The sequence below is a fragment of the Mycetomoellerius zeteki genome, unplaced genomic scaffold (assembly GCF_001594055.1).
Source record: "Mycetomoellerius zeteki isolate Tzet28-1 unplaced genomic scaffold, Tzet1.0 scaffold560, whole genome shotgun sequence".
Taxonomy (NCBI): Eukaryota; Metazoa; Arthropoda; class Insecta; order Hymenoptera; family Formicidae; genus Mycetomoellerius; species Mycetomoellerius zeteki.
The window spans coordinates 1-12,994 of NW_017257567.1; the positions used below are offsets into that span (position 1 = coordinate 1).

The 12,994-nt window shown below is 44.7% G+C and overlaps 1 pseudogene; it reads left to right on the plus strand.

Moving 5' to 3' along the window:
• Nucleotides 1-4: 4 nt before the first annotated feature.
• LOC108727886 (uncharacterized) lies at nucleotides 5-537 on the plus strand (annotated as a pseudogene).
• The last annotated feature ends 12,457 nt before the right edge of the window (nucleotides 538-12,994 follow it).

Genomic DNA, 12,994 nt, shown 5'->3' on the forward strand with positions numbered 1-12,994 from the left:
GGATAGAGATAAAGCTATCACTAACGTTTTACGAAAGCTAAATTTTGAGAATTTTACAACACCCTCATCGCCAAAAGAGGTAAATTCTGAATTTGCACAAACATTTCCTTTTTCACGCTCTCCTACGACGAGAAATGAATTCGTTGGAAGTTTTAAACGCATTGCATCATCTCAGTGTTCGACATGCGGGGGTCTATCCTGCCGACCAACTGCCGAGGGTGTGGACGAGGTCGACTGCCATTGTCGCTAACACGGACGATCACGATCGACCAGGTCAGCACTGGGTCGCCTTCGATGAACACGGTACAGGAACGTACTTCGATAGCTACGGATTGCCACCGTTGGACTCAAGATTCCTCTTACGTCTTCGCCGAAACTCCACCATGTATCGCTGGAATACGACGACGTTGCAAGGAATGCTTTCTCAAACCTGCGGACAATACTGCTGTGTATTTCTATATTTTATGTGTAATGGTTATAATCTTAGCCAGTTTCTTAGTCTGTTTACCTCTGATTATAAACTCAATGATCGAATGATCGTACAACTATTTCATAAAATTTTTCTTCATTGTAAACGAAAATTAACGAATTGTCATGCTGTATGCTGTCATGTTCAAACGTGTACTCTTTTAAAAAAGTAAAATACCTATTTCATGTAATACCTTTTTTTAAAAAATAAATAATCGTTTTTGTCATATAAATTTCGTCTGTTCCTTACTCTTCCTAACCTCGTTCCCCATTTACAGTTTAGATAATGTAGATTAAATACATGAAAAAATATAAAGAATTTTTTCTTTAACGCAATGCCTGAATCACATCGAAGACGTCACATCAGGTGATCATGTTCATTCCTGTTTTAGTTAGTCTTACTACCAAGTGAAAGCGAGACTCTTCTAGTCTCGAAAATGTTCGTAAAAAAAGTACCCATAAATAATAAACGTCGGTACGTCCCAGACAAAGAGCTACAGCAGCAAAAAATGACCTACAGAATAAAGAACTTCACGCTATTCATGTCTCTACCTTTCCCCTCTCCCTGACAAAAAATGTCCGGGGTCCTATTTTCCTCGGCTTTCCCATTTTCACTCTCTCTCTCTCTCTCTCTCTTTCTCAACGCGACCTCTCCCTCACCAATCGTAGCGTAGGCAGCCATGGAGCGAACCAATCAGTGAGTGGGCAGCCATGGAGAGAACCAATCAAAATGCTCTATTTAATTACCTCATTATCCCCTTTTTTCGTCTCCACCCAATCAGAGTCCCCATTGTTCCAGACGGACCCGTCTAGGCCACGCCCATGACGTCTGGCGAGGCATGGAGGGGGTTTGTTTTGACAGCTCGACGGGGGGAAGAGGGGGTTTGTTTTGACGCCAAGGGTAGAGTGGAGGGGGTTTGTTGTGACGCCCCATGGCTGCCCACATACTACTTACGTTTCATACAGAATTATTTATTTAAGTAATGCAATATTTTTTTTAATTTCAGGAATAATTTTATCAAGAATCTTTACCATCGAGTAAAGTTTTACTTCGTTAACAACAGTGCAAATTAAGAGGTTATGGTGATACGCAAAAGCGATTATAATGACAATTAATCAACTGACTTATTAATACATAAATATTCCCTCTAAAGAATTGATACGATTCATTTAAATATAATTTTATATTACTTTGTCTTATCTTGTTGACAGTTTAAAGGCAGTTTCATAACATGTCAGCCATGTTTAGTACCGTCCCTAGTATAATACTTTTGTCATACTGACTTAAGCCGGTTGCACCTCTCTAATAAATCTAGGACTCTAGGTTTAAGAAGTAAGAGTAAGAAATTGACCAATCACAGTCGATTATTCTTCTCACATTCGATTGTAATTGATCAATTTCTTAAGGCTTAAAGCTTACTACTCTATTGTGTTTGCACACTTACCCCGGATCTACAAGGGTGCGTTCGAAAATCTACTTGTCGGGTAGAATAAGGTTAAATATGGATAAACATAAAACTCGATCAGGGGGTCGATTGTGTATCTCGAAATAAGGTGAAAATTATACAAAAGTGCAAATTCACTAGAATACTCATAATTTAGGCTGCGTTCGGAAACGTTACCCTGAGGATAGTACCGAGTAAATGGTGATGGGGGCAAGGTGCACCTCGAGTGCGAATAGTTTTCGAACGGCAAATCGGTCAAATAAATAAAAAATGGCAGACCAGGGACAATCTCGCGCAAATATTATTATAGCTTGTGCCGTAACTGCTAGACAAGAATTAATACAGAATACCTTAAATAACTTATATCCAAAAAGTAGTGATGATGATCTTGATGTAATCTTTAGTTTTATTCTCAGTTATATATCCATTGTTAACGTAATTTTATTGAAATTTTCCTTCATATTATTGTTTTGCAAAAACAAGTTTGATTTTAAATATTCTATTATATAATTGTAATGTATATTAAGTTTTAAGCTATAAGAAATGGGCGAATCACAGTCGATTATTCTCCTTGGATTCGACTGTAATTGGTCAATTTCTTACGACTTAAGGCTTAAAACTCTATTGTAGATCCATGATAAAAAGAATATTTTCGACACAACTATCGAAATACAACCGTGGTATGGTTAGTAAGTTCAACATGGCGGACTTTTGCACTACTTTTATTAATATAGAACTTAGCCAAACTCCCTATTACATAACCACTATAATCGTTGCACCAAGAAGGAAGCAAAACTAGCAGAAAGCAGGGTTGCGTTCAGGAATTACGTCCAGATAACTCTAAGCTGTAGGTTACGTTACGTATATAATAGCAAAAATGCACCCTAAAGTTATATAGGGCCAGTTTCACCAAGCCGATTAAGCTTAATCGATGATTAACTGTCAACCGCAATTAGTCAATTCTATTAAACAACGATTGGTCAGTCAATGGCCGATTAAGTTAATTGGTGTTGGTGAAACTGGTGCCCCTAGGCGTGATTCCTAAACGCAACCCTACTTTCTGCTAGTTTTGCTTCCTTCTTGGTGCAACGGTTATAATGGCCGAGTTCAAGACGGCAAAGCGGCTAGTGTCACGTCCGCAACTATCTCAATTTTGTCCAATAATCACCTTCCCGAACAGACCGGGAAATACACGAACATCCACAGCGCGTGCCTGACGCCTCTCCCACTCCCGCCAACACACGAGTCGGTGGCGGGAAACTCCCTCTCCAAAATACGGAAGAGCAACGAATATTTCTCAGAGTCGGGCAGTCCTTCTCCGCCCGTCGCGCCGTCTTCCTAGTAATAAGTACCAATTCTAATTCAGTCCCCGTCGGGATCAGTAACTTAAGCATAAGACTGATAGTTTCTTTTATAATAATAGGGTTTACGCACTAAGTATATGTTATATTTAGATTCACTGTCCAAATGTCTGAATTGAGCAAATATATACAATTGTACTCAGTTTAACTTACTCGATAGTCTGTTTCTTAACAAACCACCCAGTTCATTAAAACTCACGCGAGACCGAATGTAAGATACGCGACCGTACTCGTGAAGTGGATGTGCGTTTACAATCAACCCTGACCAATCAACGTGGGCAGACCAGGAGACCACGCCAATCGGATCCACAAACCACAGCTTGAGCAGCACAGACCGCAACCGCCAACCCGAGCCCTCGCTGATTAACTCAAGAAAGAATAACACAAGGTAAGTGGGAAGTTAATTGATATCCTTCCCAGAAGGAAACGAGCTTTAATTGGCCACCCGGAGAATGTGCCCTGTGCACCCACGTTCACGCCCATCCGTCGACGCTCGAATCCTTGCGGTGAGTCCACGAAACCTGTGGCTGCAAAGTGCATGCTGCGTGTCATCATTGTTCTTCCAGCATAGAGAGAGCCGAGCTGTCAAGTGCCCTGAGTGCTACGCCTCCACGCCAGCCGAAAATAAGGAACAGTACCTAGGAGTCCTTAGACACTATATCCATCTAGGTTTTCCCGAACGATTTGAAACCTGTAGCGTATGTTCCGTGCAAACCACTACCCTGCGTGGTCTTGCTACTTGTCCAGAGTGTCTTGCCGTTCTGGAAAAATTCATCGTGTATTTAGATACAACGGGTGAGCAGCCTTGGAGCGAGTCAGAATCCACTATAATAGGTATATCTAGCGCCCGCCTCTGACCAATCGCGGGACTGGACAAATCGAATTAGACTCCTTTCCGTATCTAGACAGCAGTTTCTCTCTTTACCCTTATAGTCGCGGGCCCGTTCGAACCCGGGATCGGACGAACTACCCAGAGACGTAACATTTTCTGGTGACAGCGGTGGGATTTGAAAAATCGTCGCCCCGTACAACAATACTCTATCCGCCGGAATAAGCTCGCTATGGATACCCGCGGAAAAAGGGGGGCGACCGCTAAGCTCAGCGAAGACGAGTTGGAGACGCTACGCCAAGCGCTCATGAAACAGGAAGAACGTTTACGAAATCAGGGCGCGGTCCTAGATAAGGAACGCGCAGATATCGAAAAAGAACGCGAAGTAGAGAAAGAGCAACTACAGGCAGAACGCGACGACCTTCAGCGTGGTCACGAAATCGAGAGAGCACGGCTCAACGCCGAGCGCCGCGTTTTGGAACAAGACCGCGAAAATTTAAGTCGCACGAGGGAACAGAGCGAGCGCGCAAACCACACCACCTACCCCGGACGCGAGCAAGATACGACACATATCGAACAGACCGGCGCCACTCGCGACCTCCTCCTCTCATTCAAAGAAGAGTTGCTTCGGGAACTCAGTAGCCTCCGTCGCGATGTGGATCAAATTAAGTACCAAGACCCGTCTTACACCCTAACTGACGCCCAGCGCCAATATCAAACCTTCCCCCCGGAGGATAACTTATCGGAAGTATCTCAAATGCCAAAAATCTCGTTCCGCGAAGCCACAGAATCGGTGCCATATTTTGACGGACGTAACCTTCCCCTCCCACAGTTCATAAGAGCGTGCCGCCGCGCCAAGGAGATCGTACCCTCGTCATCCGAAAGGAACCTCACGAAACTACTGATAAATAAATTACGCGGGCAAGCGTACTATGCCGTGGAAGATGAGCCATGTGAAACGATCGCGCAATTGATAGATCTACTGAATGGAGCCTTTGGCTCAGCCAAGACTATCGATCAATATCGCGGGGAACTAAGCACTATTTTTATCAGAAGAGAAGAACACATGCTCGATTATATTAGTCGCGTAAAAGATCTCCGGTCCGCAATACTAGACGCGGAACGCCGCTCAAGAGGGTCCTTGCCCCCTTCCATCGCCAACGAAATCGACGCGCTCACGGCTAGATCATTTTGCGACGGGCTCCCGCTGCAATACCGCTTACAAATCAGTCCCGAATGCCACACGCGCCCCTTCGAAGCGTTCGCAACTGCCAAAACACTAGCAAAGAGGGAAGAGCTCGATAAATCACGGTACACCCCCAAATTACGGGCTGAAAATTACCAGCGAGGGCTAGTACCCGCAAATCCGCTCCGAGGCCCCCTTGCGCATTCAACGCCAGAACATAGCAGAACTCCCCCCGGGCGTTACCCTCTCGGACGCGACCGCGATTACGTAGCGTCGCGCAGTTTCGATAACGCAGGTCGATCAACCTTCCCTCGAGACACCGAAACGCGCGAGATCAGAGCTGATCGAAATATCAATTATCAAAGACCGCCTGGTAACGACCGCGAGTACCCAGCTACCAGATGGTGTCGTTATTGCAAAAATGCGGGACACGAAATAGAACAGTGCCGTAAGCGCGAATACAATAATTCCCGCGCAATGCAGGGAAACTCCACAAGCCCCCCGAGAGCCGTAGACGAATCTCGGGCGGGCCGAACACAGGATCAGAGCCGCCCGGTAAGAGTAATCGAAACCCAACCGGACGAGAAAACAGACGCCAAATAGCGGTACTAAATCCCAACGATTTCTCACACGCGCCAACCGTCAACATTTTCGCTAATGGCCTGATACGCGACACTGAGTTCATGATAGACACGGGTGCCGCGCCAAATTTGATAAAAAAACGTAATTTACATCCCGAGACGTGTGTTCAGATTAACATTCGATTTTCCTTAGCGGAATAACCGACGGGGACATAAAAACGCTCGGGTCCACCGACATAAAATTCAAGGACCACGTTATTACCCTCCAAGTCGTAAAAGACGACTTTCCGATATCCCAGGAAGGCATCTTAGGGTCGGACTTCCTGCGCGACGCCACTAAAATCGATTTCATACGGAAATCTCTCACGTGGCGAGGCATCACAATTCCCTTTATACAAAATAACACAATTACTATTCCTTCCAGATCCCGCGTTACTATCCCCGTACGAGTCGCTAATACAGAATTATTAGAGGGATACGTACCGCGACTTGATATTTGCGACAACGTATACTTAGGTGGTGCGTTAGTCGCTAACCATAACGGTAGAGCTCTTATTAGCGTTTTCAATATCGACGAAGTCGACCGGGAGATAGAAATTCCAATAATCCAGATCGAGGAAATCGAAACTATTTCTACTCATTCCCTAAGTAATACGTTACAACCTGAAGATTGTAGCGATCCGGCCCTAGGGTTGGAAAAAGCGAAGCAAAAAACAAATGACCATACACAACGAGTCACCCTAGCCGTAACAAAAAATACTCCAAAAAACGGACGCTCAGAACAAATAAAACCACTCTTACGACTCAACCATCTAAACGACGAAGAGGTAACGCACATAAACAGACTAATAGACAAACATAACGACCTTTTTCAACTGCCCTCCGACATCCTTGGCTGCACAAATACCATTTATCATAAAATAAACACCACCGATCCTCGCCCTATTCACACGAAGCAATATCGATATCCACCAATCCATAAGGAAGAAATAAGCCGACAAGTACAGACACTTTTAGACAACAACGTTATCCGCCCTTCCGACTCCCCTTACAATTCCCCCCTCTGGGTAGTACCCAAGAAACCTGATTCACACGGAAACAAGAGGTGGCGCATGGTAATCGATTATCGATCGCTGAATGAAAAAACCATCGGCGACGCATACCCTCTCCCTAATATCACGGAGATCCTGGACCAGCTCGGAGGCGCTAAATACTTTAGCGTATTCGACCTGGGTTTTCACCAAATCCCCATGGAAAGTATAGACGCGCCAAAAACCGCCTTCTCTACACCGCACGGACACTACCAATTCAATCGCATGCCATTCGGCCTAAAAAACGCGCCAGCCACATTCCAACGGCTTATGGACCACGTCCTGTCCGGACTACAGGGAATCGAAATGTTAGTCTACCTGGACGACATAGTTGTGTACAGGGTGTTGCACCAACATACAGGTCAGTATGACGGGTTGTCCATTCGTGCAGGCGCGCGAGATCGTTCACAATTGCGTAGACTTCGGCGGCACAATCATAGCACACCCTTTTTTCCAATAAAGTTCGTAGCATATCAAATTGTGGTGCAATTATGACGAACTTCCGTAGGAATAGGTTAAAACAGAAGCCGAAGTGACAAGATATAGGTTATAAAAACGAATTTTATCGTGAAAACGAAGCATGTTTTCCTTCTTGTAAGAAAAATTTGATCATAGTCGAATGTAATCATTGTGTAATATAATTTGATTGTTTGAATTATTTTTACAGAGAACGAAAGTCAGAAATAAATGTAACTTTGCAAATTTAAATTATAAATCGATAAATAAAATTTAATTCACTGTAAATTTAAATAATTTTTTATGGCCCTCTATAAATAAGCAACAAATTGGATAAATCTTCATTAGTATTATATAGTAATAATCCTCTTGGAGATTTATAAAATATAGATATAATATGCAGTCATTTATATAAAGAATTGCATACTGCTTATTAATAATAGTTTATTAAACAATCAATTTATTAATGAATTGTTATTCTTCCAAATAAATATTATAAGATTTAACGATAATTGCCGTTATTTAAATTTACAGTGAATCAAATTTATTTGTCGGTTTATAATTTAAATTTGCAAAGATACATTTATTTCTGACTTTCGTTCTCTGTAAAAATAATTCAAACAATCAAATTATATTACACAATAATTACATTCGACTATGATCAAATTTTTCTTACAAGAAGGAAAACATGCTTCGTTTTCACGATAAAATTCGTTTTTATAACCTATATCTTACCAGCTCTCTCTGGGAACACGAAGCGAAATTCAATAAACTCGCCGATAGGTTACGTAAGGCGAATTTGAGACTCCAACCCAACAAATGCGAGTTCCTGCGCAAAGAAGTCGCATACCTGGGCCATATTATCGGAGAAAACGGAGTGAAACCAGACTCGCAAAAACTTCACGCGGTGGAAAACTTTCCTAAACCAAGCGACCCCAAGGGCATTAAACAATTCTTGGGCCTAGCGGGGTACTACCGCCGTTTCATTCCGGATTTCTCTAAAATCGCTCGCCCGCTAACTAACCTCTTAAAGGGGGATACAAATTTTGAATGGTCCGACGCGCAGGAGCAAGCATTTGCCTCTCTCAAAACCTCGCTATGTACAGAACCCCTCCTACAATATCCTGACTTCACGCGCTCATTCATAGTCGCCACCGATGCCTCAAAATATGCGATAGGAGGCATACTCAGCCAAGGAATAATAGGTAAAGACAGACCTATCGCTTATACCTCACGACTATTAAACTCCGCCGAACAGAATTACTCCACAATCGAGAAGGAACTCCTAGCTATAATCTACAGTGTGAACCATTTTAGGCCATACTTATACGGGCGAAAATTCGAACTTGTAACAGACCATAAACCCTTGACATGGCTAAACTCCGTCAAAGATCCCACATCCAGACTCATGCGGTGGAAACTTAAACTTGCTGAATATGAATACGACATTACTTATAGAGCGGGAAAAACAAACCTAAACGCTGACGCACTCTCCAGAAACCCAACGACCTTCTCAACAGCCGAAGATAACAAAAAACCGGACTGTCATAAAACTCTACTTCCCCTAACGACAAAAAAAAAGGCGATTTCGTCTCTCGCCAACGATCAAACAACCATACACTCTTCCGTACGTGACGAAATCTTCGACATAAGCGATACCGAACTAGACGACAGTAGCGATGACAGTGATGCTCAAATCCCCGACGCACCGAACGCTCCTCACCAACGCTTCAACATACGAACGTTACCTGACGATTTCACTACAAGGAAAGACAATCTAGTAATATTCGTCACACAAAGGGGGGAACCCTGCGATCAGGAAGCACGTATGCTCAAAGAGCAAAATCGACTACCACGGATCGAGAACGCCACTCTCGGACGAGCAAGATTAATCGATGACCGAAATCGATATATAATCGCGCTAATAGTTAAGGAACGCATATCGGAGGTAGTAGATAACCAGATGATAGTGGAAGTAATCTCATCCTTATTAGACGTAGTGAACGAACTCGCCCTGCGATCAGTCTCCATATGCCAGAGCGATCTCGATAGAGTACCCTGGTATAGAATCGAAGATACCTTAAACGCCACATTCCACGATCACAGCGTTAAGATTTCAATTTGTAATAACCAGGTTACGGTGCCTCCGATAGGCGATCGCCCACGAATCTTAAATGAATATCACGACTCCGCGGTAGGAGGACATAAGGGTGTGACGAAGACGTATCTTCGCATTAAGGAACGATACAGGTGGCCGAACATGAAAACCGATATTCAAAACTACATACAAAACTGTAGGAACTGCCAACAAAAAAAACTTGTACGCGCAAAAACTCGCCAACCCATGGTCTTAACAGACACTCCGGGTACAGCATTTGAAAAAATTTCAATGGATATTATGGGTCCGTTGCCTGAGACTCGAACGGGCAACTCGTATATATTGACTATACAAGATCTCTTGACTAAATATTCTCTCGCATTACCATTAAAACAAACAACCGCGATTGATGTAGCCGCCGCATTCGTGAACGATTTCGTCTGTGTTTATGGCGCTCCCAGAGCGATAAGGCTCAAATTTTTTAAGCGCACTTATGCGCGTAGTAGCACGCAAATTTCATATCACACAATTTAGAACCACGGCATACCGTCCTCAATCAAATGGCTCAATTGATGTGCTCTGGGAATACCTAAAACAATACGTAAACCAAAACTGCGAGTGGGACGAACACTTAAAACTAGCATCTTTCTCGTATAATACGAGCGTACACGAAGGTACAAAATATACACCACACGAATTGGTGTTCGGGAAAACGGCAAGAATTCCAACGAGCGACCCAATCCTGCCAAACGATTTAAACGAGACATATACAGACTACCTGACCTCGCTATTCAACCGACTCCGAGACGTACAAGAAATCGCTCACGAAAATCTTACCCGAGCAAAACATCGGTCGAAACGCTATTACGATAGGAAAGTCAATCCACGAATATTTAAGCAAGGCGATCAAGTGTATTTATTAAAAGAGCCTGTAAAAGGAAAATTTGCAGATCAATACACGGGACCGCATGAAATCCTAGAAGTTTTAAATAATAATAATATCAAAATAACTATAAGTAGAGATAAGACACGAACCGTGCATGCGGATAAGCTTAAAAAACTACGTTACATCGGAGAACGAGGGGCGCACCTACCGGACGACGGAACTCCCCACCCGGGCCCTAGCGGACGTCATTGATACACCAAAAGCAACAGAATACCAGTCACAAATCCGACGCGTTCCACAATGCATCAACCGACCGCCGCCTTTGGGTTCTTTAGCGTGCTCTCGCTCCTTACGTCACCGGTGTATTGTTTAATAGGCTATGATTGCGGAGGCCACGGCCTTAATATAACATCGCTGTCGCTCCTAGACATCGGAAACTGTGAAGCAGAAGACATCGAGCCAATCGCCACGGACACCTACCTCCAGCTACTTCAACTCTCAGACTTCGATAAAACAAAGGTGATCCAGTGCAAGGTGGAAATCGACCGCATCATTTATTATTGCGGAATGCACTCCCACATATCAATAGTTCATGGAGGAAGAAGAGTCTACCTTCGGGAAACAACTGCAAGCATCTGCAGACGAATACACGAAACCGGGGCGATCGATCTAGGGGGAAGAGACGGATATGTCGCGGGACTTAAATCCAACAGCTCTTCAACACGAAGCATCACCCTCGCCGGCCGAACTTCGGTGGACGGCACTTGCAGCGGAGGACAGTACAGCGACCCCTACGGAACCTGGGACAGCGTGGTTGTCCAAGCAACAATCCGAGTGACGCTGCGAGATTTCGAGGCCCCTATACGCCGCAGCTCGGAAGAAATTATTCTGCCCTCCGGCTTACATTGCAAACTCGCGTCTGCGCAGTGCCTGGACACCGACGGGGGAGAAACATACTGGTCAACCGTACCCCGATAGCTGTCACTTCAGCCACTACGATGTACTATACGAGGGCCGAGCGAGTAAATTGACCCCCAGAACCAACCAAACCGCACCCACCGTGTACACTGTGACCACGAAAGAAACCACCTTCGCACTCACCAAAACCACCGAGATCAGCCTCTGCGGGTACACACTGGTGCAAACAGAGCACCCAAAGCTGTTTATTCTAGAAACGCAACGCGATCACACCTTCAAAATACGGTCAAGGATCTCCGTCGACAACCTAGACATTTTCGCCTACGTCAATTCTAAGTTCGTTTATGTGGAGAAACACATAAAGACACAGCTGACCCGCCTTTACCGCGATATAATGGAGCAAAAATGCGCTCTAGAAAAACAAATTCTTCAGAACGCGCTCACCCTATCCAGCATCGCGCCGGACGAAATGGCTCATCACATTATGAAGACCCCCGGTTACACAGCCGTGACAGCTGGGGAGGTCATCCACCTCATTAAATGCATCCCGGTGGAATGCAAGATTCGCCACACAGAAGGATGTTTCACCGAGCTACCTGTGACACATGGAAATAGATCGGCATTCAATCCTGACACTATCAGGGACACCGAGAGATTGCAGCGAACTCCTGCCGCCCATGTACCGAGTACACGGCACATGGTTCCGCCTCATGCCACGACCAGTGGAATCGCTGCCACCACCCACCATCCAACCATTGACACAACCAACGTGGAAATACATCAGCCCTTCAGAACTCGCCACCAGCGGAATCTACTCAAGCAGCGACTTAGAACGCCTCCGAAGCCACATCATGTTCCCGGTGGAGAAGCCACAAATGCTAAGCACCTTGGCACGAGGAGCTATGGGCCAAAATATTTCCCCAGGAAGCATCTCGAATGCTAAATCTGTTTGACGAAAAGGCCATGGAGAAGATCGCTGAAAACGCCGGAGCACGCCTATGGAGGGGATTCGTAACGTTCGGATCTGCGAGTGCGGGAGTCCTAGCAATATTCATACTCGTGAGACTAATCAAATTAATCGTGGATACCATCATCCACGGATACGCGCTCCATTCTGTATACGGCTGGAGCCTGCATTTACTCGGAGCCATCTGGAGTTCCGTTACGCACCTGCTGCTCCATTTAGCGGGACCCAGGAGAGAGAACGACGCGAGGAAGCAAGATGAAGAAGCCTTCATACCCCCCACCATCGGGCCCCCCTCCCAACCCCATTCTGCGTCAGAAGCTCGCACCCGCACCCCCACAGCGCCAATGCCCAGTGAAAGTGCAAGTGAGAACATTAAACCGATATACTACAAAGAACTCCGCGCAATGTTAACCAACAAAGAAAACGACTAAATGAATATCGAACAAACAATTGATAACATTAATACCTAAATATAAGACCATAACCATACTAGGATAAGTAACTATAATAGACTAAATTAGTTGATAAAACATAGGACTCGGTCCAATATTTTACAAATTTTCTTTTTGGGGGGGGAGGTGTCACGTCCGCAACTATCTCAATTTTGTCCAATAATCACCTTCCCGAACAGACCGGGAAATACACGAACATCCACAGCGCGTGCCTGACGCCTCTCCCACTCCCGCCAACACACGAGTCGGTGGCGGG